The sequence below is a fragment of the Carcharodon carcharias genome, chromosome 10 (genome assembly GCF_017639515.1).
Source record: "Carcharodon carcharias isolate sCarCar2 chromosome 10, sCarCar2.pri, whole genome shotgun sequence".
Classification (NCBI taxonomy): domain Eukaryota; kingdom Metazoa; phylum Chordata; class Chondrichthyes; order Lamniformes; family Lamnidae; genus Carcharodon; species Carcharodon carcharias.
The window spans coordinates 30,533,130-30,558,948 of record NC_054476.1 but is presented as its reverse complement, the minus strand read 5'-3'; positions in this window follow the sequence as shown (position 1 = coordinate 30,558,948).

Genomic DNA, 25,819 nt, shown 5'->3' with positions numbered 1-25,819 from the left:
AGATACTAAACAGACAGAAAGTGCATTTGACTATTCAACAATTTAACTCAGCCTCCTCAGGGTGAAATCATAACAACTGGTTTTTACTATTAATTTGCATCTATAATCCCTACACCACCAACTTCAGAATAGATTCTTTACATATCTGTGGGCTAAGCTAGCAATAAAACATTTTTAAATGGTCTAATTTGATTATTTGAATATCACTCTTCATACTATTTTACTGTAATCCAAGCAGCAACTTATTCTGCTTTACTTACTGTTTTCTTTTTAAAATGGTTTTGCTTACTATATTGTTGAAAGTTAGTTAATTCACTGATTAAATCACAGAATTATGCTTTTAAAATGTGCCATTTTAAAGGCATGTATTTTTGCTGTAGCTTAAAGAAACTGAGCCCATGAAGGAAAGGGGAAGGGTGGTCTGTCATTTTTCGAGAATGAAATATTTGCATTCACAGCATTCCCGAGTGTGTGAATTGCTGTAACATTTCACAGTGTGTCGCAGAAAGATTAGGCACATGACATCTTACACTGAAAGACAGATACAATTAGCATCATTATTGTTGGCTCAGAGATCACAGTGAAAGTATTCTGGCCTCCACTGGGTACTGGAACACATGTAATACATGTCACATTTATTTAATGACATAAGTGCCAATCACTGTCTATAACTATAACAAATACAACTGAAAAGTAGCCTCTTTAAAAGTGTTATATCTCACCTGCTTACTGTAATTCCTTGCAGGCGTCAGCTTTTGATTTATGGCCCATAGGACTCCCTGGATGTATGTCTTAGCTCCTGACGGGATGAACCCTTCCCCCTTAGAGACCCAGACAGGTCCACGGAGAGGTGTGGTGGAATTCTGCAGGCACTTGTCGAGCATTGGAACTGCAGAGAAACAGCATTAAAAAGAAACAAGGACCTTACATCCATTCTGACCCACTGCTGCAGACACCAGCCTGAATTATAAGCTACACTGCTTTCAAAACCAGGCCTAACTCTCAGTATCTATTATTGATATGTGACCTGAAGAAGCTCTGACAAGAGCAACTCCTAGATGACTAGTGGTCACCGCCAAGTGTAAAAGGTATATATACATATGTACTGAGCCCCCAACTGTAGGAATTGTGAAGCTTCCCAAGTACACCTGAATAGATTTGAAGTGTGCCTAACTAACTGCACACAGTGTCATGGTGTGCACTGATTGCCTTATCTTCTCATTTATCACAGATGAGTTGAAGCAAGCCTTGCTGAAACATAACTTGCATTGTTCTGAAACTTGCATTAGCCTTGGTTTTTTTTCAAAAGTGATTTCCAGCCCAGGGGAGCAAATGTGTATAATAATTACAATTGTCATAGATGATATCGAGCAAAATGCCAGACATATCCCACTGACCTTTATGGAGCTTTATGCAACTGAACTGCAAGTGTACTGAATTGTACTATCATTTCCATCCAGAAATTAGCCTCAGCTTGTTTTTGTGATTATTTAAGCGCTTTTGATTAAGTTGCATTTAAACATTAAAAAATGAGGATAATTAACTTGCAAATTACCAATATTTTATCATTTGTGTTCATGGCACACATTAGTGGTAAGTTATTTAATTAAAAACTATTGAGTTTACAACTGAAAATTCATGAAGTATGTAAGTGCACTTTAATTCTCAGAGCTTTTCTGTAAAAATACAATAATTTGTGAATTTATCAGTGGTATTAAATAATTTTTTTTACAAAACTCTGCACTTTCAAAAATAAAATATTCCAGATGCTGGAAATCTGAAATCAAAACAAAAAATGCTGGAAATATTCAGCAGGTCAGGCAGCATCTGTGAAGAGGGAAACACAGTTAAAAGTTTTAGGCTGATGACCTTGGAAGATCAGCGAACTGAAACATTAATTCTTCTCTCTCCACAGATGCTGCATGACCTGAGGAATATTTCCAGCATTTTCTGTTTCCATGCTTTCAAACCCCTTTTCAGGTGTTTTGGGAGTAACTTGCAACAGCCCTCATTTACCAACATGGAGATTTCACATAGCTGTCTAAACACCAGTATATGTCATCCTGATCACTCTTTCTCAGGCAAAATTAAGCCAACAGCTGCTCTGACTTTTTGTTTATACGTTCGCCGTCACATTTATTGTCCCTCGGGTGCTGACGAGAAATGGTTAAGCAGTCATTTTTCTTAAATATTGATGCCTATCTGAATTTGGATTTTTTTGTATTAACCACTGAATGGAATGACAAGTGCACGATTGCTGTACTTAAAGCAATCTTTCACAGCTGCTTTGCTTTTTCAGTGATCCCATTAAATTGACAGGCCCAGCCTGCAGGGTACACAGCATTACAGTTGTGGAACATGATGTTGATTTTTCTTTTTGTTGCTCAGTGCACCTAATGGAACATGGCTTTATCCCCGAGAAAATTAAAAAAAATTACTTAGGGTAATATATTTGTACAACCATAAAGAAAATTCAAATGCCTCTCGCTGCAGCCTCTGTTCAGCACCTGGGTTCTTTAGCTTTGTGCCTCTGATGGGGGTTTGCAGTCTGCCAATAAATGGGCAGTAGGCACGCAATCAAGTAATTCTTCGCTACTTTAAAGAACGTAGCGTGATTTGTGCATTTTTTCCCTTCTTAAATTGTTGAAGCGGTTATGCATTAAATATGCTGGCAGATCTTCTGCTTGAGCAAGTGGAGCAAAATGTGTAAATCGTTCATGGCTTGCTGCTTCAGTTCAAGGATTGTCATTGATCATTTGTAACTATATCCACTCCTTGTTCCATGAAATCAAGTTTGGAGTAATGGGTTCATCAGATGCAGGGTTAAATTGAGAGTGAAGAGGCTGTGTGTCTGTAAAAGAGAGTTGCCATGTTCCAGGCCTGCCTCAAAACAGCATGGGATCTAAGGGTGATATTCAAAACCACTGCACTCATCATACGCTTGCTGCTTCTGAATGGGGCCTAGTCATAGGGAGTGCTTGGGCTTTTACAATATTCTTTATCTCTCTTACTTATTCTACCACCCAGCTTCCTCATCTCTCAACTACTGTTGGGGTGTAGCATAACAATTTAGAGTATTAACTGACCTAAATTACAAGGTCATCGTACACAGAGAAGTGTATCGAAACGTAATAAGAAAATGCAGGTTAATCTGTTCCTGAACCTGACTACTGCGTCGATGGAGGTAATAATACGTTGGTGTTATATGTTTCAATAGCTTTCTGAATGTGGGGCTTTCTTACTTCAATGCCTACTTGTCTGAAAAATTTGAAAGCAGATTTTTTTTGTTCAAAAACAAAGAAAATTAATTTCTCTGGTGATATATTAATAGTTGCTTATGTAATTAAAATAAAAGTTTACTGCATGTTCTGAACATGAATAATGCAAGGAAGGCAATTGTACTTCCACTTTGAACAGAGTAAGTAGATGAGATACTGGTTAAGAAACGAGCAACAGTTTTTATATAGACTTTCTCCAGGGCTCTGGTATGTTATGGAGGAATATATTCGGAGGTATAAGCACTTTTGTTACATTTGGTTTCATTATCACTGGAACAAAATTCTTTCAGCAACAACTTAACAAATGTTTAAACTGTGAGTACTAAGAACTTCTATAGGTCCTTGGGGTAAAAATTAGCCTAGATCCTTCTTTAGAGCCAGACTGGGGGATGCTTGACACATTCCTGAAGGAAGAAGCCCAAGGATCAATTGAACTTGATTCTTGGGCCTTGTCTGAATGACCGGAACAAGCTGCCAGCACTGCTTGCAACTTATAGGCCCCCAAAAGTCTCAGGAGGAGGATTAAAATGGGAGCAATGGGAGGTCGGGGGCAATTATGATTTCTGTCCCTTAAATGAAACCTTAAATCTGGTTGGCAACTGCAAAGATCACTGAAGAAGCTGATCAGAGTACACCCAACGCCTGCCCTATTCATCAGTTACCAATTTATCGTAAAGGTCTTTTAACAGGTGTTAGCCCCATTTTACATATTCAAGGCTTCACAAATTTAATAGTGAGACTGATGCCTGCACAGATTGGACGCAGACCATCCTACAGCTAAAGTAGTATGCTTTGTGCCCAATTTCCACCCTGATAACAAGCACATGCATACCAATTGGCAGCACCTACCTCTGAGTGCCAACAGCTTGGTCTCTGAGATTCAGCAGTTCCATTGCCATAAACAAAATAAGCTAATTAAATCAAAATTTCCATGTACCTTTGATGTAAAGTTTAATCTTCATTACTGTAAATAAAGTAGAACCAAGTATGTTTACAGCGGAGGACCTCTTGTCAATTGTGTCTATGCTGGAGCAATCCAAAGCCAATTCCACTGCCCCGTTCTCTGCTTGTAGCCCTGTATCTTCTTCCATTCCAAATATTTATCCATTTTTCCCTTAATCTCTTAAAAGATGTCAGAGCTATTTCCTTTGCAAAGCATTCCGTAGTCCAACAACCATCCATATAAAGAAATATCTCCCAATTCCTTTCCTCACATTCTTAGTGATAACTTCAAACTAATCATTTCAAACTGATCATTTCACACTACTAACTCAACTAGAGAAAATACTCTGTTCTTATTAATTCTATCAAAAATTTTCAGATTTTAAAACATCTTTATTAAATATCCTCTTAGTCTTTTCCATTAAAGTGAAAGTAGTTCCTGTATATGTCAAGTCTTTCTTCTTTACAAGAATTTGCCATCCCATTAATCATCTTGGTAAGCCTGCACTATATGCTCCCTAAGACTTTAATGTGACTTAACTAATGGTTTAGATAAATTCATCATTAATTCTTAGGTGCAATGCCCCAATTTATAAGACTTAAAACTCGATTAACCTGTTTTACGGTTTATCTACTAGCTCTCGCACTTTCAGGGAATTATGTTTTTGAACCCATAGGAATTTCAGCCCAATAATACCCTCAACAGCCTTTCCATTGGGTATATATTCCTATTCCTCAATTTTTCCCCCCACAATGTGTTAATAAAGACAACTTTGTTTCATGTAAATAGATCTTTGTGTCAAATTTTATTATAATCATAATGAACAGAGGCATTACCGTTAGCAATATTTGGGAATGAACATTGAACACATTTCTATGACATTCCTCTGCTATTGCAATACAGGCACAATCCAATTATTGCAAATAATTTAATGCCTCTGTTAAAATAGAAACCAAAGGATTGTCATATTTATTTACAGATGTTGCCTGCAGTAATTTCTTTGTTCCAGTCTTGTAGACAAACCTGCCTCCAGTTTGTTTTTTAGACAATGTCAACAACTGTGCAAGACTGCAATTTGCTACAACTTAACTATTGAAGATTTTATTATTTTCTCACTGTTATTTTCTCATCATTTTTTCAATCAATTAAAGTAAACCTTTGTTGCTTCATTTATATATGAGAGAAAAAATTACACAGCTGATTTGGAGGTGCACGAGTTTCAATAAATGTAACTAATATCTTTGAGGAAGATGAGGAAAAGCATTTGATATTTTTTTGATAGAAGGGAGTTGGGAAACTAAACAGGCTATTTAGAGATTATACGATCATATGCTATTGCAAACAGTGCAACTGCTAGATTATTTTATGTTTAAAAAGCAGCAATTTAGTCAGAAATTCTTTTCTTAATTTTGGTTCTCAATGTTAAAAATACTTACAATGTGTAATTCTTATATATTAGTTTTATCTTCAAAGATCGACTAAGACCTCAATAAAATCATTCTAAATCCATTCCATTCTAAACAATAAGGGCCAATATCGTTAGGCTCTGCTGTGAGTGTGGAACTATGTTCAATGTACAGGCAGCTTGACTATAGGGTTATGACATTACAGCCCACATTCTCCAACCTAAATCCAATGCAAGCAATGTTGCATGCTGAACTCTGCGACCTCCCACAATTATCCCAATGCCAACCATATTCAAACCATAGGTTTCTGAAACAGGGGCCTTTAGGGATACACCAATATACATTTGTACAAGGAGCAGGAGTAGGCCATTCAGCCCCTCGAGCTTGCTCTGTCACTTTATAAGATCATGGCTGACCTGATAGTAACCTGAAATCTGCATCCCACCTAACCTCAATAACCTACCGCCCCTTTGCTTACCAAGAATCTATCCACCTCTGCCTTAAAAATATTCAAAGACTCTGCTTCCACCACCTTTTCAAGAAGAGAGTTCCAAAGACTCACGACTCTCTGAGTGAAAACATTTCGCCTCATCTCTGTTTTAAGTGGGCGACGCTTTATTTTTAAACAGTGAACCCCCATTAAGGATACATCAAGATTTGGCATCTTTTCTGATACAACAAAGCTGGTACTTTCTTTTCAGTGTAAGGGCATACCTGTTCTTAGGTCCCGAATTCGATCACCCTGCCAGTCATACAGGCGCCTTGCTGGGGATGTTAATTTGATTTTTTGAGTGCATTGATCTAGAAACTGTAGTTGGAAATAAAAAGAAATGCAAAGGAAATGAATTAAATATTGCTCGTAAAAGAATAGAACAAGAAGGAAAAATATCTTTTTGAAGGATGTGTTAAGAAGCAGGGTTGAGGGTTACGGAGATATTTAACAACTCTCCTTGACCTTTTTTGGGAGGGCAGTGAGAAAAATAAACAGTGCTCCCTAAACTACGGGTCATCAGGTAGAGTGGGAGGGAAATCTAAAATCGCACATTTATTAATCGAGGCAGTGAGGAAGTGAAATTAATCTTTGTCAGCTTTGAGAGAACAAAGCGGGCAATATTGAATCTGCAACCTGTTTTACATCCAGCCTGAAAATCAGCTGGGGTAAAAATGAGCAGATAATTTGTCAATGCTTGTTTTGCAGTACCACCCAAAACCAATTTCACCCCATGGGACTCTGAATGGATCTGGAGAAATAGGCAAATAGGGATCTATTTTATGCCACCCACCCCCCACCCCCCACCACCAGGAGTGGGTTGACAGACTGGGATCCTGTAAAATGCCATGGGCGCTGTGCCCACGACCTACCAGCCCATTCTTGTCCCCACAACAATTTAATCATTGGCAGGAGAGCCATTGGGTGGCCCACCTGCCCTTGGAGCAATTAAGGCCCTTAAATGGCTGTTAAGTGATCACTTAAGGACCTCATCTCACAACCAGCAGCAGGAAAAGCCCATGCCAAATATCCAAACCAGCAGCTTTCACTATGGGGGTTGGGTGGTGGGCAAGGTGCAGGGATGTCTCCTTAACAGGTATTTGGGCCCAACAGAGGGTTTGGGAGGCGGCAGACATCCAGGCCTTAGTCTCTTCCCAATTTGTATTTTTGCACCTTCTTGTGTCATAATTATCATTTATCAGAAAATACCAGTCTTTTAACTGAGGTGTATAATCACAGTCCCATCTGCCCATTCAGATGGCTTAGGTGCGGGATAGAGATCCCAGAAACGTTGACAGAGGAGCAGGTAGTTCTCCCAATATTCTGACCAACATTCTAATCTCAACCAGACACCCCAAAAGCAAATTAACAGGTCATTCAGCTCACTGGGGTGTTTGTGGCACTATTAGTCACTACAGCTTCACAGCAATAGTCACTGAACTTCAAAAAATAATACACTGTGTAAAGCGCTTTGATCCAATGTGATACATCAGGCACTATATAAATGCAAGCATTATATTTTCACTCTATCAGACATCCAAGTTAGGGGGCTAATCACCTGTGCTGAAACAGTGAAGCACCATATTGGGTCAGATAATGTATAGGCTACCTTAAGGGGTCACCTAAAACAGTCATTGTCTCCCTTGAATATGTTAATAAAGTGCCTAATGTCTGTTACAGGACCTAATCCAAAAATGGGTTTGCCTAGAGGAGAAAAGATATTGCTCCTGCTGTGCTCAGCATTGCCTGGGGCAGAATCTTCGACTCAGCAAGCGGAAGCAGGGCCCGCTCACCGAGGCGTAAAATGACGCATGGTGACGTCGGGTGTGTGTCCCAATGTCAGCGCGCATCATTCAGATTTTCAGTTCGGCAGGCGCGCATCTGAGTCAGGCAACCCCCACCCTACCCCCCTCCCCCCAGCCTGCACGGGACGCGCTCAGCACTTCCGGGTGCGCATCACGTTAGGCCCACCCATGTAAAATGGCGGCACCCAGCCGATCGCGGGCAGCAATCAGCTGTGCAGACACCCACGCCCACTCCCACTCAACCCCCCCCACCACCACCGACAGGGAAAAAATTCTCCCCCTGGTCTACAACCTGTCTAACCTCTAGACGGATGAATTAAATGGGCTGGATGCCTTTTCTCATCTATTATTATGTTGTGAAATTCCTATGCCTATATTCATTATGGTAACTGTCTATGTAAACTGGTCACACGCTGTAATCACAACCTCCCACAATGTTAACATTGCAGCACCTCTGCCTGCACACCACCCCAGTCCCAGTTCTTTAGCCTGTCCTTGCAGGGAAACTCATGTGCTCCAACCTTTCCTACTTTTCTGCTTCACAAATTGGCAAAAGTTTTGCTATTTAAGTACAAATAATAAATCAAATTGTCATATAAGAAAGTATCTGTCCAGATTAGAAAATAAATAAATGTCGACAAACCATTCATAAATTGTAAAGCAGAAACAACAATAAAGGTGTCCTTCAAATTATAGGCAGTATAAATATTGGTGTACAGCTCCTTCGTGAGTTTAACTGAAATTCTTTTGTCTACTATGTTAAAAGAGGCTTTAACTCATTTATCAGTTAAAACAGCAACAGGATTTTATACAAACACATTAAAACATTCACATGCTACCACAGTATCACCATGGCCAAGGTCCATTGAAGGTTATTCTTGGTATTATCCATAAAAAAATGTTTTTTAAAAACTATTCAAATCAGGGCAGCTATTCTAAATAACGGGGGGTAAAAGCTCCTCCATTAAAAGCCTTCTAATAGCCTCAAGCTCTTTTAAAGTCAGTTGTTATGTTAAAAGATACCTACATGCAAAAGATTCCAGGAGCAAAACAATATCTAACTGTCTGTCCAAGATTAGCACAGTCAGAAGTTTGTTGGGCCCTGAAGTATACCCATGACAAAGATATACAGAGTTGAGCTTGACACCTCCACATCTTTGTACCTAGGATGCTGCACAACTTTTTATGTTTTCTGATTTCTGCCTTTATTCTAGTGTCCCTCAATGTTGAGATTGAATACTGCCCCTAAGGTACACACAGTGTCAAATCTGAAAATTGACTGAGAAATATAGGATGAATAATGAGAAAGATGACACTTCTCAAAGCGCTTCCTGCCATTGCTTCACTTTAACTTCCTTGTTGAAATTAACCAGCTAAATTGACCAGAATAATGCAAAATATCATCTGCAAACTATTTCTCACGTTCACCAAAGTTGGTGAGGGAGAGACAATGGAGCGCAGAGTTCACATTTTGAATGCAATATTTTTACTTTAAGGGAATACATTTCACACAAATGTATTATGTTAGCTTATTTGAAGGCTCTCACAGAGTCTACATTTAAATGGCTAGATCTTCCCTTGTCATCTTGCTTGCTTCAGTGAGTGTTTCTGAACGTCTTCTACAAATCTTATCCCTGTCCCTTAGATTACGTATGTTTTTATTCCTCAAACCTGCCTGTGTATTTACACATTCTACTGAATTTATTGCAGACTTTTCTTTCTCTGCATTGGGTTGCAAAAGCTTTACCAAATTGCTTAACCTATCCTTTGCGTACTTTTTCTCACCACTGTGTCCTTTTTGTAACAATTTTGGTGATTGTAATACTCCAGACGTTATTTTGTCTTGAAATCCAAACAACTTACATGATTAATGTGAGGTATCAATACTTCTCCAGCTGGGAGTTTGTGTATATTCTGTTAGTTTCCAGTTCGTTTACCTGTATCATTATCATTTATTAAAAAATCTTAATCAGAAATACTGATATTAATTCATCACCTTGTTAGTGCCGAAGGAAGTATAAAATCTAGCAATAATGTTTCTACTTAATACCTGTAGCCTAATAAGATGCAGACATGTATTTTTCATGAAGTTAGAATAAAGATGCAAGAGAATTAATGATAATGTCTGTGCAAACTACTAGAATGTTCAAACAAATTGCAGTTACATGGTGATATTTTCAAAGCTGTCATTTGCATGGAACATCCTGTCAAAGAATGATCAGCATAGTTTCAGGTTATCATCCACCAGGCATGCACAAAAAGTTTTTTTTTCTACAATTATATGCATCAAAATTATCCTGGCTACCTAGTACTATAAATAGCCTTCTTAGTTTGAAAAATAACATGTTAGCATAATTATCAGTCATATCCAAAGTGGCACATCATAGCTGCTTTCACTTCTTTTACTTCTAATTTAGAAAAATTGTTTTCTTTTCAAATGAATAAATTACATTGTTGAAAAATATTTCCTGTTAATTTTTTCAGTCGCCAGAACTTCCAGCCACACTTCTGGATGGAAACTGGCACTCTGCAGGAAAGCAGCAAGAAGATGGTTACCAAGAAAAACACAGATGAGTTACCCTTTACCTGTTGTTTTTCCTCCAGTGATGTGGTGATCTCATACCCATCCTGTCCGGCACCATTCTTAAAAACCAGGATTCTGGCAGAGGCGTTTTCAGTGAGCTTCTTCAGACGCTTCGAGAGAATGGGCTTTGTTTTGCCACGTTTCTTGTCAATAGGAAGCACTACTCCTCTCATTGTCCAACTCACCCTCTTGGTCAATAACATGTGGTCTGTTAAGAAAAGCTAAAGTTAACATTTGGCTCCATCTAATCCAGTGCCCCCGTCTGCCTTATCACTTTAACACATATTGGCCTTACTCCACTTTTCTGCACATACCTTTAAAATCTCTATCACTTCCCACTAAGCATGACATAAGCTGTAGCAAGCTGGCCATGCTGATAGTGGGCATAAATCATTGTTCCTGAAGGGAACAGATGTTCAGGGTATGGAAGAGTAATATCACAATTTAGTCATAATTAAAATTCACCTTAGCATGCCTCCCTGACTAATCAGTCGATCATTCAGTAATGGATCTACAATATTTCTTTTACTGCGTCTATATTTTGCCAGAGAACAGAGATATTTTGCCTCCCTACATTAATGAGGTATATAAAATCTGAATTAATGTTCTCTAATCTTATTTGATATTTCTACACCTGCATTCATTCATATAATAAGTTAAATTGAGCTCATTGTGGATAAAGACCATCCAATTCAGGAAACATAAAGGGGCTGGAAATTTGTCTCGGACAATGATCAAATAGGCAGGGTCAGATCAGTTGCCTGTTGTACGCAGCACCTGATATTCAGTTCCATTCTGATCAATTTTGTGCACTACCCAACATGAATTTCTACCCCATGGTGTCAGAACCATTCAACCAACAATCAGCTTCCTCACTTATTAAGATAGGTGTCCATGAACTGCGAGAAACCACTATCCTGTAAAAACAGCAATGAAGGTGTGCGATCCCTACTCTGGGGCCTAATTTCTCGTCTTTGTTCAGTATAATGTAATAAAGCATAAGAGTTACTTTTTTGAAGCAAGGTTTCAGCATGATGCCTCACTGGACAGAAACACAGATCGTAAATAGGTCACTTCACATTATATTCCCCACCAGGACCCGAGTAGCACTGGATGGGAACACAGGTCATAGACAGGTCACTTACAATATGCTCCCCACCAGGAGTAGCGCAGCACTGGACAACAGTACAGGTCATACATAGGTCACATAACAATAACCTCCCCAATGGAAGAGGAACCTGGTTGGACAGCAGCAAGGTTGTAGATAGATCACATAACACAAACTCCCCACTGAGGAGCCTCATCGGACATGGGCAAGGTTGTAGATAGGTCACGTAAATACTGTACTCCCCACTGGGAGTGGAGCAGCACTGGACAACATTGTCAAATAAGATATACTTCTTACTGGGAGCAGAGCTACATAAACCTTGTCCAATACTCTTCACAAGTTAATAAAGTTGATTTTCATCCATGTGCTGTAGTGCTGAGATTATATCACCAACTGTGACATGAGGGACGATTGTTATAATTATCTGCTGCTCCTCATGTCACTAAACATCACGGGACTAAAAGATGAGTCAAGGCTAAGATGTTAGTCTGGTAACTTTACCCAGTAAAAGATTCATTGCATGTGTCAGGATAATAACCTGCAAAGTACCATGAGAAAACTGAATTTATCTTTAAACCTCCAAATACTGACTAGTTCTTTAACCATTTAAAACTCGCTCTTTATGTGTCAACTCAATTAATTTTGAATGTTTAATGAATGAAGACAAACAATGTCAAAAGGTACTTTTTACTGCACAGTGTACAATCTCTATGCTTCCCACCCACCTACAACCACCACTATCTTCCAGAATTCTCTGGTCCTCTGGACTCTGACCTCAGGTTCTACTTTGATCAAAATAGCCCTTAGTTACAGAGGGTTGAATCACCAGGGTTCCTGTTCCAGTTTTCTCTCTAGTGTCTCCTGCTGGAGGTGCATGTATGACTCTAAGGTGAGGCCTTGCCAATCACTGCGCAGGTGAAACAGCCTGCCCACACACGATGATTCACACTTACGCCTTGAGGCATGGTACTATAAGGTGTGCAAGGCTCAGAAACAAATCTCAGCAAGGTTCAATTCCCTCATGGAGGAGGAAAGGAAAGAAAATTGGTGATGAAAAAGAGCAAACAATGTATAGCATAATCAATTGCAATTATCAGTAGCAAGCACTACTGATCAATTCAATAATGAAGACCGAATGGTCAGATGCAGTTTTTTCTCCCAACTCCCTCTTGGATTCTCCTCCTTTGCTGAATTTTGACGTTGCATGTTTCCCTTCAGTCTCCAGGATTATTGTAAATGCAACATTATGGGCAGAATCATCCCAGATTTGCACTCAGTGCTGTAGTGGGCAGAATGAAAGACGTTTTAGCCATTGGCAGTAATGGCAGGTTTTCACGCTGTACCATCCCATTCCCGCCTCATTACTTATGCAGCCACAGGAAACGTGCCATCTTGCTGGCGGGTGGCCTCCGATTTGCCCACCACACCGTTACCTCACTACTTCAACACGCAGGGCACCATATTTAAACTCCAGCCATGTGCACTCTTCTCGATGCTTGCAGCCCAGGAATGCTCCATTGAAAACATGGCCCCAAAAGCCAAGAAGAGTGCAGCCCCGCCGATTCAGTGACACATCCCTGGGACACCTTCTGGACATCGTGGAGGCCTGCCACGATGTCCTCTACCCCCGCTCTGACCGCAGGAAGCCCATCAGTCTCACCACTCCAGCTTGGGAGGTGGTAGCAAAGGTGGTCAGTGCCAATGCTGCACACAAGAGGTTGGTCATTCAGTACAGAAAGAGGATGAATGATCTCATCCATTCTGCTAGGGTCAGGCAACCATCTCATCACTCTAAACTCACCCATTCACAAGGCCACCGCACATTCACTGGCATCTCACACTGCCAGCCCATGGGACATCACTACTCACTCTCACACACACCCCCTCACATCTCCACCTGGCCTCATCGCCTCCGGAGACTGCCTTCTCCGCCCTCACCATCTTGAGGCTGCATGCACAGATCCACATGTGCCCTCATACACACCCTGAGATACCCCCTTCCCCAGTACACCTTTTATCCTGCAGCCTCTTCCCTTGCCTGAGGCCACTTCTCCCCCTTCTCTAAGCATGCTCTAGCCCTGCAGCTGTTGAAAAGCCACCCCCATCTTCTAGCTGGCCTGGTAGGTACAGACCTGCCCATGAGGGCCCTAAAAATGATGTGGTGCTGCCTGCAAAGCCTGGCACTGATGACCACGAGTGCAGTCTGAAGCAATGTAGGCAAAGAAACCTCGAAGTCCCAAGTGAAGTGCAGCTTGCCAGTTGCACATTGCTTGTGTACAATTGTGAAACACGTCAGCATGCAAACACACCAACTGATCCAACATGAGGGGATCATTCTGGCTGGCAGGGCATATAATGAGATGCTAAAGTATTGAAATTAGATTCCCAACATGCAGCAGCAGGAAACGCGGACCACCATTGACGGGTGGAGCAGACAATCACAAACTGGTTTCACAACGGCGTAAAACTGATTTTTGGCCTCCTCACCATATTGTGACGCCCTCACCCGCCATCACGCCTGATGCCAATGGGGCTGGAAAATTCCAGCCTATGATTGGCTGACTGCAGTACTACATGAGCATGATGAACACCATTGTTTTGCTTCTTCGTGGTTCTTTCAGCAAAGTGACCAAGACTGAATGTTTTTTCCCCCAACTGAGGCAGGTAAGGCTGAGTGATAGGCAGAACTGGGATGATCTTGTGATCATTTGTCAGGTAGTCAAACAGAGAGATTGGCCAGACCCTTATGAATCCATTTGGTATCCTTTCCCCTACTCACCTCTCTGCACATACCCTTTGAGCTGTGCAGGAAAACAGACTTCAGGCTCTTCTTCAGTACTTCTTCACTCACGTGAGATGAGGTCTACTTACTGCAGGCATTATGAATGAAGAGTGGCAAAGTGAAAAATCCTTCATACACATGGCTTGTGAATCCAAGCACCGGGTAGACACAGCTACCTGCAGATTTAACCCACCTTAGCTTGAAAGAATAAATACATTTTGGAAAGGCAATAAAAGCATGGATATCCATGTTTAGATATCGCCCTTGGCTCAATGGCGGCACTCTCTTAAGCACATAATCTAGGCTGATACTCGCAGTGCAGTACTGAGAGAGTGCTGTACTGTCGGAGGAGCCAGCTTTCAGCTGAAATAGTAAAGTGAAACACCTTCTACCCTCTGAAGTGAATGTAAATGTTTCCACAGCATTATTTGGAAGAAAAGCAAGGGAGTTCTGCCAGGTGCCTTGGTCAATATTTATACCTCAACCAACATCACTGAAACAGATTATATGGGCACTTGATCTCATTGCTCTTTTGTGGACCTTGCTGTGCACAAATTGGCACCAAAATGGTGAAAAATCGAGTGGAGTGCAAATGGGTTGCCAATTCACTATCAGCCATTTTCTGCCATTGCCAAAGGTGAGTTTCACTCCCATGTTGACAGTGCTTCAGCTCTTGTCATCAATATCTGATGGAGCCCTATGCCTGCTGGGTAGTTCGGTTCTTGCCACATTATTTCCTTCGACATTTGTGGGTTAAGCTTTTTACTGCGGTACAGTATAATAGCTGTCAAACCAAGTGAAGCTAGATGCTTTGTATGGGGTTAACTGATTCATATTAAATCTGGGCGTGCTACAAAGTTCTGCCACACCCTAGAAATTAAACAAAAATAACCCTCAAATATGTAAGGCATGAAATATGGGATGGACACTTGTTGGTGTGACATCTGAGTCATTTCAAAGTAATAGGGTATTAACACGAAAATCAGAAATTATCATGACTGCACAGTAAAATTAAAAATTACATCAGGTAGTTAAAATTTCCAAAAAGTTATATTTTTCATTGGGCATTGCAATACATTTTCCTTGCATTCTATGCATTCATCATTCAGCATATGTGCAATATTCTCTCAGTAAAATTACACATTTTAAAATGGAGATGGCATTTTTTTCAGCTGTGTCGCTGCTAAGTGACAACATGGTCCAAGGTGCTATTTTTATATCTCTATTGACCTAACAAATGATCAAACGCCTTTCATAGATGGGGCAGGGATTCCAAACATGCTTTAGGCCTTTAGTCAGGATTCACAGTCAGATCAAATAGCAGTCATGACCTGTAAAATCTCTCACTATATCCAAGATCATTGGTATTATTCTGATATCAACAACATGGAAGTGCAGGGGTTGCACATGGGAACAAACTTCCCATTGGCCATTCATTGTCACAAGTCTCCACTGTAATCCACTGAATGAAATTACTTCTTAACGGCATGACATAACACAAACTTTGTTTGATAGCATGGAGCGTAAATTAAAACAGCGACAAAAAGCCCCCACATTTATATAGCACATCCTCAGTAAGTCCCACGAAGCTTTACAAACATTAGGGGCAGGATTTTACTTCCGTCTGGTGGGTGCGCACCAGATCTGATCGGGCGTAAGATCTCGCATGATGACATTGGCCAAGCGTCCCGAAGTCATCGTGCACTCTCGCGATCTTTCGGTCGGTGGGCGCACGCAAGATTCGGCAGCGCGCCCGCCAACAGTTAAGAGGTCTATTAAGGCCTTTAAAGTGTTCATTTGGTTGAATTTTTCACTGCCACTCAACTGTTTGGTTGGCAGGCAGGCGAATAGGTCAGACGGCCTTTGGATTTTTTATGAAACCTCATCCACAGGCGGAATGAGGTTTCCAGCAGTAATTTTTTTTAAAAATTAAAAAATTTTAACATGTCCCTCTTCATGAGACTGAGTCACACGGGGGGGGCGGAGGGGGGGGGACATGTTTATATCATTTGTAAAATCTTTATTGGTCAGTGTCCAATTCTTCAGCTCCCTGAGGCAGCTCTGAGCCCTCAGGGAGCTGTCAGCGAACGCTACCCCGCGCATGCACAGACTTCCGCACTCACCCTCCTCCCACTCCTGCTCCGGCCTCTCTGAACGTTTAAGCACGCCTTTCACGTTGGCTGGCCGTTAATTGGCCAGCCTTTGTGAAATCACAGTCGGGGCCTGATCGCGGGTGATGGTCCTTTTCACAGCCATTCCCAGGCTCACCCGCCGCGCCCACCCGACAAAGGGAAAATCCTGCCCTATGTTATCATATAGTCTCTGTTGTCATGTAGGGAAATATGGCATAAATGTTTAGATGTCTCTTTTGGTGATGATAGTTGAGGGAGAAATGTCAGACCATTGACCAGGAGAACTTTTTGGGGATAGACTTGTGCCCATTTTCCAGGCAGAAAACAGGAGCATGGGAGTCCATTTTAGGAGGCCAATCTCTCGTGCCCTAACAATATCGAACACCATCTTGCTATTTGTTCAAGTACTGTGGTCCGTGACAGCTGCCAAAAGTCTCTCTTTTTGGGACCAAAAACAGAAAATGGTTTACCCTTCACACGCTGCTGTCTCTCATTCATTTTCACCCCTCCCTCTTGCTAATTGTATAACAGTTGTGTTTAATTAATGTGGAAGGCATTATCTGGGCTTTCACTTGAGCACATATAAAGAGAGACATACTGAGATTGTTGTGGTTGAGTTAAGGGGTATATGTTTGTAATGTTTCACTTTATAATTAAGTGTAAGGTTGAGTGAATATTGACTCCAATATCATCCTTCACCAACTGACTTATTGGAATAGAACACACCTTCCTCCCTAATCCAGATAGCCTTAGATCCTGCGCTGGCACCACATCTGCTCGATTTCAATCTCTCTATGAGTTGCTGCTGGTCCACAATTGGTGACTGCAGCTAGCTGGTACTATAAGGTTGACAGACCAACATCCCAAGATTCTGCTGCTGGCTGCATTAGGTGCATGCAGCTTTGTGAAGTACCAAGCCCCTAAGTTTCTGCAATAGTGCAGAGGTAGCTTTTACATCCACCTGGGCAAGCAGCCATGGCCTTAGTTTAACAGCTTTTCCCTTTTTCCCCCCAAAATATAATTTATTCATAAAACTTGTAACATCGCATTGTACAACAGTTGAAATTTGATAATACATAAAGCATAATACAGATCAGTCTCTTTATGTGTACGATGACTGGAGGGCCTTAGACTGTGGCCTTTTGCCTTTGAGCCTTTGCAGCAGCTGCCCCGAGCTTTAGTGTGTCCCCCAGCAAATAGTCCTGAACTGTGGAATGTGCCAGTCTGTAACACTCAGTCGTCGACAGCTCTTTGCACTGGAAGACCAGCAAGTCTTGGGTAGGCCAAAGAGCGTCTTTCACCAAGTTGATGGTCCTTCAGCAGCAGTTGATGTTTGTCTCAGAGTGTGTCATTGGTACAGCTGTAGAACATTGAATCCTGCATAATAGAACTGCTCGGGATGAACCGCAACAAAAAAAACAACCACTACATCTCTTTCCAGACCTGTTTTGCAAAAGCACTTCAGTTTACCACTCATTCAATGGCAATTCAGTACTCTCCTAGTATTATACTGAAGGCTGGAGTGGGACTTGAACCCACCTCCTTCAAACTTATAAGTGAGGGTACTACCCACCGAATCAAACTGATGCTTTTAAGGTAACCTTAACACCCCAGAAGGGAGTTTGTTTAAGTCAGATGAGAAGTTCAAACTTAAAAAGTTTCAAACTCTGACCCAACCTGCCTCAAACATGCCGATAACTGGGATGGGTGACCAACTGGTTCTTTAAAGGCAGATGCATCATTTAAATATTTAATGAGGCTGCATGCCTCTTTTCTAGTTTTAATGCTGGCCAGCTGGATTTTTCCCAGGCTCAGGAAACTGGGAAGATGAACTGGGGTGAGGACTGCTTGGCAGAACAAGTAATTGCCTTTCCAGCGCTGCATGTGGACCAGCAAGAATTAGGGTACTTCACCCACCAGCTCAACAAGGTACCTTGTTAATCTACCCAGCAATCAGACACACTCTCTGCAAACTGATGCCCTCCTGATGTCCTTCACTGCCCATAATCTCCTCCCCATGCCCTCAGTTCCTCCAGACCCCCCCTGCAATTTCCTTCATGGGCCCTCTGCAAACATCTCACACACCCCCACCCTAGCTCCCTCATTCATGTCCCTGTTAATTATATATCAATTGTGTTTAATTATAGACAGCCAGTGGGGATAATTGTGGTTTCACTTGAACACATATAAAGAGAAACATACTGAAACTGTGGTAAGGTTGAGTTAAGAGGTATATGGTTGTAATATTTTGACATATAAATGAATGTAAGATGGTGTAAAGACTGGCTCTAGTATCATACTTCACCAACCTACCCAGAGTAGAACCCCTGACCCCCAAATAATGAACCCCACCTGACCCTCAATCTCAACCTCCCTCCTATAATCTCCACCGCTAAGGCTGGAAAATGCATTCTTAAAATGGTAATTTGTCAGAACCTGTGAGATACCCATTTTTCTGGCTTTCCTGACCGCTAAACTGCTGCATCCACCACCACGTTTGCTCCACATTAATACTGGGGCCTTATCTAACATCTGGACATGTAAAATACAATAGTAAAGTGTTAAGTATTAAGTTAGAACCGCAGTTTCAAAATACATTAAGACCTAACAGAATACATGTCTGAGGATGGCCTCATATTAGCAATGACCATTGCCCAAACTTATCCTTAAAGTTAGTCTCAACATGATCATTCCTTTTTGATGAAAGTTCAATTTGACCAAACCTTTTTCTGCCCAGCCCAACCCATTACACAGAACAGAATTTCACTGCATAGTTAAATCTCCTGTTTTGGCAGTCATTCTTTATGGAAATTAGCAAACATTCTGGAGAACATTTGTGATAATACTGAGAAGTTCAGGTTCATTAAACTGATGGATTTCTGCACGTTCTGAAATACTGAAATTGACAGGACATACAGGTTCCTGGATGCCTAAAGGTAGATGTGTTAACTTGTTACCTGAAATCGTATCTGGTGTCTACTATTACCAAATTAGACAGCAATTAAGCTGATTTGAATCCATCATTTTTCTGACACATACACCTACAGCAATCACGCATTCTATTATACACAGCTCACACATATTCTGTCAATCAGAACATGTCATGTCAGATCAACTCAGCATGAATTGAATGTTTGAGAAGTTCATTCTCACTAGTGCGAATATATCCTTTAACCATCTTCCATCTTAAAGGATATTACAAATGACAAGGCATTGCAGCGTTAATGGCAGTTGTAAGAGGACAAAGTACAGATGAAATGTATTTATAATTAATAAACAATATGTAATCTGAATTTATTTTCTCCTCAGCAGCTGCACTCCCTCATCATTTAAAATCTGTGATCTGAATGTACTTGTAGAGATGTATATGAAAAAAACTCACTGAATGAATATTTGAATTAGAAATTTCATGGGGGCACTAAATCCCTTTTCAAACACCAAACACTACGACGAGTGGAAGATCAATCAGCTTGATGGCCTGCATGTGACATATTCAACTTACTGAAAAAGTGAAAATCAGTGTGGTTTGAAAGAATAATCACTTTGGGAGGTATCAAGTGTTTGAGCTGAAGAATCAGCTGAGCAATTACAACTGGGGATATTAGCGAGCAAACACTTAATGGGAAAATTGCTCTGTCCATTACCTTAGCACAGACCCTAATACATTTAAATGAACAGGTTAACAATAGACAATGATTTGTTTATTCAAACAACCAAAAGAAGTATGCTATACGAGCACCTTAAATGTTTACCTCTTTAGTGTCAACAGTCACTGCTGGAGCATTGCACTTGTGTACGAAAAAAACATTAGACACGGTATTGGAAAAGAATAAATTCTTACAAAATTCGCTTAATTAAAAAGAAAAGCTCCATGTATAAAATTAAGACAGCTAATTAAAAAAATACATTTAGAATGTAGTTTGCTTTCATAAATATGAATCAAAAATATTTTCAGCTATAGATTAAGTCACCAAAATGAAACAGGACAGATTAATTCTTCTGAGTACTGGATGTCTTTTGAATCTTGTATGTTTGATAACTACCAAAAATGATATTTTACAATGATGCTGTTAAGCAATTAAGTATCTCACCTAAAAAAATAACAAACTTGCATTTATATAGCACCTTTCAGGATGTCACGGCTAATTAATTTTATTTTGTTGTGCAGTCATGGTTGTTTCATGGGCAACCAATTTATGCCCAGCAAAGTCCCACATACAGCCATCAAGATGATTGACTATGTCATTTGCTCTGCCGCTGGTGTTTGCGGGAGAAATGTTGGTCATTGCAACAGAGAGATCTTCGAAGTAGCACAAGGCCTTTGGTATCCACTTGAATGCCCAGATGGGAGGCTTTATTTATATTTCAGCCAAACAATTATGCCAGACTCCCTAATGTTGCACTGACAAACCAGACTAGCTTAAGTGCTTGATCCCTGGAAGGGCAGGGGTGGGGGATGCTTGAACTCTCAAACTTCTGATTTAAACATAAGAGTACTATGAACTCAACCAAGTTAACATTTTGTTTCCAAGTGGGTAATTTGGATGGGCTGGGAAATTCAATGTTCAGTGAAAGATCTTTCCTGCTTTTTCATCAGTAAAATTTGTCCAGAGTGATTGCTGTTAGAACTTCCTGTAGAACTTCCTGTAGATGGCACTTACAGCTTGAAGTTTGCACCAACTGGTTTCTCAAGTTGCTTGTTAAATAAGTTTCTATTTCATGCAGCCTTTAGCCGGACCTTTTGAATGCAAGAGAAACATTTCTTCCTATTCATTTCCCCTGAACAATGCATTTCTTTTGAAATAGTCAGGTAACCACCTATTAAGTTGCACATGTAACCACATTTCAGCATATCACATTCTTTCTGAACTCTCGTTGCACTTGAGTAAAGTGTCTTTGTAAACAAGTAACGTTCCTTATACAGTCAAATCTCTGTTGCAAACATGTGAGCAAAAATACTTTTCATTAGGCATACACCTTATCCAAGTTTTGAGTGTCTTGAATAATTATAACAAGGCCTGTGATTGTTTGTTCATTAAAGTTATTGGACAGAATCTATATACCCTTCATTTTCCAAGACGTTCTCCCCATGATGCTTCTTCCCATACTGAGTGCCAGAATAATGGAATTAAACACTCTAGAAAGAGTGCTTGTAACAATCGGGGGAATGCTCAATAGTTTTCTTTCTGAACAGGCTCATTTCTGTGCCCAACCAAAAATTTCTAGACACTCTTATAAATTAGAATGTGGTTCTTTGCCATTATATTACAAGATCACAAGAGGGATAAATGAGGGAGCTCATTCAGCCTATCTTAGTTCATCTATTCAGAATAAAGAACATTTTCCATTCTCCCCTACCCCTCCCCTAATCACATCATCAGTCTCTTGTAATGTTTTTATTTCGACTCCACCCAGAAGGTCATCCAAATGTTGATCACTTTTTGCATGAAGAAACACTTTCTGGTATTTGTCCAAAATTTCCTTTTCACCAGTTCTCAAACTACATCAAACCTATAATGGGACTCTTTTTCTCCTTTTTGTCCCAAGCTATTCCAAGCATAAACCACTTCTTAGTCAAAAGACTGACCTGGAGCTCTGCCAATGTGATTCTAAAATGACCCACTAGGAGGTGTGCATGAGCAATGTGGGTGAATTCTTCCCATTCCTCCTTTCTCAGTGATTAACACAGAATTTTTAAAAACCAGGTCACCTGAGAGTTGCTATCTTTCACCCAATCCAATTTGGAAACTTGGTGGGACATTAGAAGTGGGATAAGGTTTTTGAACAGGGAGCAGTTTCAGTTATATAGCAGCACACAGTTTATCATTTACATGTTGTAAATCTAATTATTCTAACATTCAGACTTCTGAAACTCTCCTTGTACATTTCACAGTGAATGAAACAGGCAGTGCACATGACAGAGTCAGTGACCATCACTCCATTGCACTTCAGTTTGGCTGGATAATGGCCTAAACTGTGAATAACTGTTATTTGTTTCATGCTGTAATGAGGTTGCTGGTGAATGCAACACTAATAGAAGCATAATTTTCCCATAATTCACAGCAGAACTAAAACCACTGTATCAATAATAATGGCTAAAGATGCAGAAATTATGACTATGCACTGTTGGGCCAATGTTATAAACGTGTGCATTCCAGTAGAGAGCCTCACCTGCCAAGGACACACACAGATCAAGAAATTCTTTTTAATGGGTGGAAAATTATGGGAAACATACTCGCCATCTCTTGATTTCTCAATGGATGAGGCTCTCCAACAGGGGTGCAGTTACATAAAATCAGCTCCTATGGGTCAACACTGAGGATTCCATCAAAAGAAAGACATCTGTTTATAGGCCAGAGAATTTGTTAGGATATTTCTAACAGGTTATGCTTAATTATACGAATTATCACTTTCAGGAAAAGCACGTCAGGGTCACAGAATGGGGAGCCGAATAGTACTAATGCTCACATAGAACTGAATCAAGTAAAGTATTTAAGTACAAGAAGCACTTTAACAGCTGTCCTTGCTAATGTTAGCTACTTGCAATGCCAGCACCATGGGTGTTAGTCAATGAACTATACTCCTGTAGCATCTCATTTTGGAAAACCATCACACTGCCCTTTCTTATTAAGTATACCTAAAAAGTGGGATTACAATATGTTACAATACTCAGAAACACCTGCTAAAGTAATGTAGATCCAAGATATAGTTACCACAGCACCTTCCTGCAAAATGAAGCAAGACAAGAATATAATCCATTCCTTGCATCACCTTTGCTGTATCACTTACATTTTAATAGGCCTACCAGCCATGGAAAGGGATTATTCCCTTGTTGTAAATAATAGGTGTATGAGGAATATAATTTTCTGGAGCTTTGCTTATTGATTTGAAATATTTCCCTATCTTTTTAGCACAGGTAAGCCTGTCATTTAACGGGTATTCACATATTGTCCATTTGGTATTGTAGAATATTGATTAAATTTATACAAGTCACATTTTTTACAGAGCTCCTTTATATCACATTTGCAACTCTCTTCTTAACATGCCCTACTAAAGTTATGGGAACACTGCACATTATGTTCTGCCTTAGTATACCTACTATCTCTGTTCTCTGGTGACAAGCCCATCTGCCACCTGCTCTACTCTGTGTCCCAGCGACAACTGTCGAGCAGCACCAAGATTGATTATCAGTCAAAAGCAATAACAGAGCACCAGATTTCTGTGGGTTAAGCTTGCTGATCCAGCAAGAGTTGGTATGAAATTTCAGCATTGCGTGCCAACATTTTGGTGCTGAAAGAACAGCAGTGCATGTCGCCATGAAATACAGCCAAAAGAAACACAAACAAAGCATAAAGTCTGTCCTCCCAGTTTAGCCTATTAAAAGAGAAAGTGCAGCTGGAACACTTGCAGTAGCTGTCGCAATACAAGGATTATTAAGCCTAGACTTTCCTTTCAGCATTCATCTTCTAAACTCTATGGTAACTAATTGTATTTCAGCCAAAATATCACAATTAGATGAGTGGATCTAATTTAACATACATTTACATTATAACATAAAAGGAGTCTACAGAGTGTCATTTGCGAAGTAAAATTAGTGCTTGAGGAGAAGAAAATGCATTATGATGGTAAATCATAAAGTACGTGGAACTGTAAAACTATAGAGGTTTGCAATGCAGCAGGAAGCCAGTCAACCCATCATGACTGTACTGGTCTGCATGTGTGAAACGAAGGTTTTGTCAGTGTATTTTAAAACATATTTCCCCGTTTAGTATCTCAAGGTGAATGGATATTAATGATTTTCAAAAACAAAACTGAGTGCTTGTGTTTCTGTTAAGCCATAAGCATATCCCATTAAAATGCACACTATTGGCTCCCCAAGAGACTTAGGCTGTGTCTGTTAGACAGCAAATTAATTAATTCAGCAGTGTTTCAATGTTTAAAATGAGTGCACTTAAAATCTTGATCATAGTTTATAACAAACTGGAATGTGACGGAACACAAGCATATTCTGCCTGCCAATCCTTGGCAGCAATATTTTTTAAAGTATGAGTCTGGGATTAGAATTGCAGAGAGTACAAGGACGTGCTCATCACCACAGTTAGTACATGTAGTATTCATACAGCTTTCTACTTATTCACCGCTGCAAGGTATATATGTATGATTCCCACAACTGCTTTGAGTAATGAGAAGTTTAGCCCAAGTACCTTATTAACTCAATGGGCGGAATTTTAAGGCCCCTCCCGCCGGCGGGATCTTCCAGTCCCACCAAAGTCAATGGGCTTTTGAATAGGTTGCCACATTTTATGGCCCCAGCCCCACCCCCACTGCGACAGGACCATAAAATTCCAACCTTCAAAATTTGGTATCCTCTGCTATATTTTTATCAACTGGCATTCGGTGTACCTTTTGGACCTATTATCTATAGATGTCAACGAAGGATACCTGCCCTGGAAATGAGTATAGGCTTTGTTTTCTCAACCGCAAAAGGTTTCGGGGTCAAAATAATGAGTCTCACTTGTAAGTGGTCATTTTATAAGTGTAAGCTGGCGATGGGCAAGATTTCCCCAACAGCGTGCAGATTAAAACGTGCCATCATAGTATAAATGCAGTCATCTGTACATTTTAAATAAAAATAAGAAAGAAACTGTCAATGTTGAAGATTGGAAACAATGACAGGAAAAACACCGAGAAAACACAGGAGGCTCCCCAGTGTTTGTTAGGATAAAAGACACAAAGGTTTTCAGCTGAAATGCTAACTTGATCTTTGACTTTACAGATGCCAACTAACCTGCTCTGTATTTCCAGCATTTTGGTTTCTTTAGTTTTGTACCTTTTATCTTTTTGGACGGATCCATAAATGGCTCTCCAGTTGAAATATAAACATCAGCATTATGGGGAATGTCTTTTGGCTCAAATGCTTCTCGACCACTTGCCAGAAATACCCTCCGTGCAGCTGAGTTCAGGTCGAGCCTTATAGTGCAGGCCTCCAGTAACTGAGAATGGAAATAATATCCTATCATCAATAAAACACCAAAAAAAAGCTTCAAATCATTTTTTTTAAATCAGGAGATAATTGGGCATGATTATTAGACATTTTATCATGGGTTAACATCCATTTTACATTTGTAGCACAATCAGGAATATGCAAACATATTTTGTTCCTAATAATTCAAAGCAATAAGCGGCATAGGTAATACAGCACATAGGGATAATAAATTGAAATATCGGACTTGATCTCAAAATCAATTAATCAAAAGACTGTAAAGAGTTTCTGATTTTGCTGTAAATGGT